The 3,399-nt window shown below is 47.3% G+C and overlaps 1 non-coding gene across 1 annotated transcript; it reads left to right on the top strand.

The window, feature by feature from the left end:
• Nucleotides 1–1,703: 1,703 nt before the first annotated feature.
• Nucleotides 1,704–1,775, top strand: TRNAW-CCA (transfer RNA tryptophan (anticodon CCA)). Its single transcript has one exon. It is a non-coding gene; the product is annotated as a tRNA-Trp (tRNA).
• Nucleotides 1,776–3,399: the final 1,624 nt, after the last annotated feature.

Here is a 3,399-nt window from a genome sequence, read left to right as displayed (position 1 = left end):
TTACAATGTATGCCATGGCCACACTGTACTAAAGCGCATCAAGGCGATGAAAATATCGCCAGGTGCTAAGAATTTCTTTTTTAAATTACATACCGGTACGCTGACCGTCAAAACCTGGATGGCTGCAAAGGGGTTCTACGTTCCTTGGGGCACGCATTGCATAATATGCAGAAAGGAGGAGACAATTGAGCATGTATTCATTGACTGCTGGGATGCTGTCTTTCTTTGGGACGTGCTCCAGCGCACGATCAAAAAAGACTTCCCCATAAATGCATAAGCATCCGCTATTTGCATATACAAAGTGACGATGGTACCCCATATGATATGATAATGCTTATGGCTCTTCATAGCATTTGGAAATCCAGGATGGCAGCCATGCACTTTGATGTAGATGCACGAGCACCCACCCAGTACTTCAAAGAGTATATAAGAAATTTTGTGGATGAACAAAAGTTGCAGGAATTCCCCCCAGAATGGTTGCCGTGCGTCGAATTACTATCGACGATAAAAACATCATTTTAACAGATGCGTGGCCACATCGTTTGAGCCACGGTTTTTACAATGTTTTGGATTGTGTTGTGTATCAGTTAATATGTGTATTGTTTATGTGAGCCGAAAACAGGCAATAAAGAAAAAAAAAGGACTCGGTGGCGACACGGTAGCACGTCCGACTCCAGATCAGAAGGTTGCGGGTTCGAATCACGTTCGGTTCAAGTTCTCTTTTTTACTATTTTCATCTATCTGTCTATCTACTTACTTGTCTGTCTACAATGACTCTTCTCTTCAGGTGTGCTTCATCGACAGAAGGCCGAGCAAATCATGCTACCACGTGTGTGCGAACGGCTGCCCTGAGCGGACTCGGAGGTTCAACGGTAGCGCGTCTGACTCCAGATCAGTAGGTTAAATGTTCGAATTACGTCCGGGTCAAATTCTCTTTTTTATTATTTTCATCTAATTGTCTATCTACTTTTTTGTCTGTCTACAATGACTTGTCTCGTTACCTGTACTTCATCGACAGAAGGCCGAGCAAAACAAGCTACCGCGTGTGTGCGAACGGCTACGCTAAGTGGATTCGGTGGCGACACGGTAGCGCGTATTACTCCAGATCAGAGGGTTGCGTGTTCGAATCACGTCGGTGTTAAGTTCTCGTTTTTGTTATTTTCATCTGTCTATCTACCTTTTTGTCTGTGTACAACGACTTGTTTCTTTACCTGTGCTTCATCGATAGAAGGCCGAGCAAAACATGCTACCACGTGTGTGCGAACGGCTACTCTAAGTGGACTCGGTGGCGAACTGTTAGCGCGTCTGACTCAAGATCAGAAGGTTGCGTGTTCGAATCGCGTCCGGGTCAAATTCTCTTTTTTATTATTTTCATCTGTTTATCTTTTTATTTGTCTGTCTACGATGACTTGTCTCTTTACCTGCGCTTCATCGACAGAAGGCCGAGCGAAACATGCTACCGCGTGTGTACGAACGGCTTCACTAAGTGGACTCGGTGGCGACACGGTAGCACGTCCGACTCCAGATCAGAAGGTTGCGGGTTCGAATCACGTCTGGGTCAAATTCTCTTTTTTATTATTTTCAACTATCTGTCTAGCTATTTATTTGTCTGTCTACAATGACTTGTCTCTTTACCTGTGTTTCATCGACACAAGTACGAGCAAAACATGCTACAGCGTGTGTGCGAACGGCTACCTTAAGCGGACTCGGTGGTGCAACTTTAGCACGTCTGACTCCAGATCAGAAGGTTGCGTGTTCGAATCACGTCCGGGTCAAATTCTCTTTTTTAATATTTTCATCTATCTGTCTATCTACTTATTTGTCTGTCTACAATGACTTGTCCCTTTATCTGTGCTTCATCGACACAAGGCCGAGCAAAACATGCTACCGCGTGCGTGCGAACGGCGACCCTAAACGGACTCGGTGGCGCAACGGTAGCGCGTCTGACTCCACATCGGAAGGTTGCGTGTTCGAATCACGTCTAGGATAAATTATCTCTTTTATTATTTTCAACTATCTGTCTATGTACTTATTTTCATTCTGCAATGACTTGTCTCTTTACCTGTGCTTCATCGACAGAAGGCCGAGCAAAACATGCTACCACGTGTGTGCGAAAGGCTGCGCTAAGTGGACTCGGTGGCGACACAGTAGCACGTCTGACTCCAGATCAGAAGTTTGCGTGTTCGAATCACGTTCGTGTTAGGTTCTTTTTTATTACTTTCATCTGTCTGTCTATCTACTCATTTGTCTGTCTACAATTACTTCTCTCTTTACCTGTGCTTCATCGACAGAAGGCCAAAAAAAGCATGCTACCGCGTGTGTGCGAAGGGCTACCCTATAGGCGGACTCGGTTGCGCAACGGTACCACGTCTAACTCCAGATCAGATGTTTGCGTGTTCGAATCACGTCTGGGTCAAATTCTCTTTTTTGTTATTTTTATCTATCTACTTATTTGTCATTCTACAATGATTTGTCTCTTTACCTGTGCTTCATCGGCAGAAGGCCGAGCAAAACATGCTACCGCGTGTGTGCGAACGGCTACCCTAAGTGGACTTGATGGCGACTCGGTAGCACGTCTGACTCCAGATCAGAAGGTTGCGTGTTCGAATCACGCCCGGGTCAAATTCTTTTTTTTATTATTTTCATCTATCTGTCTATCTACTTGTTTGTCTGTCTACAATGACTTGTCTCTTCACCTGTGCTTAATCGATAGAAGGCCGAGCAAAACATGCTACCACGTGTGTGCGAATGGCCACCCTAAGCGGACTCTGTGGCGAACTGGCATTCCACTTCCAGCTTTCGAGCGATACGGTCGCGGAATGTTCGGCTCCGACGGAGTGGTATCAGCGGCCCGACCGGGCCGCGGTGACAGGGTCTTTGCGCCTAGCGCCGACGATTATCAGGTGATTTTGCCCAATCTGCCTTCCGGACGCATCGCTGCGAATACCATTTTCATGCATGGTGATCCGAGAGCCCGGCCTTACCGCGTCGAAGACTACAGGGACACTTTGGCCAAGCTTGGTGCGCTCGACGACGTTTTGGCGTCGGGGGCGTATCAAATGAACCACGTATGGGCTGTGACACTGACGAGTGCTGAGGCTGCTCGCAAGTTGCTCTCCGCCATCGATGTGAAGGTAAAGGATCGCCCATGTTTGCTCATTGACCCGAATAACCACGAGGTTCGCATGAAGCTTCACTGGTTGCTGCACGGCGTGACCGACGAAGACGTGCGTGTTGCCTTGACTCTCTATGGGAAAGTGTTCGAAGTGAAACGGGAGAAGTGGCGAGCACCGGGCATCACAGAAAAGGGCTCAACGACGCGGTCTGTGGGACTAAAGCTGCACTCCGACGTCAAGGTGGATGACATTCCGCACCAGCTCAAGATTGCCGGAGAGCTGA

This window comes from Rhipicephalus microplus, chromosome 5, assembly GCF_043290135.1.
Source record: "Rhipicephalus microplus isolate Deutch F79 chromosome 5, USDA_Rmic, whole genome shotgun sequence".
In the NCBI taxonomy this organism is placed as follows: Eukaryota; Metazoa; Arthropoda; class Arachnida; order Ixodida; family Ixodidae; genus Rhipicephalus; species Rhipicephalus microplus.
The sequence above is the reverse complement of the archived record's forward strand: the minus strand, read 5'-3'. Positions and strand labels throughout refer to the sequence as shown.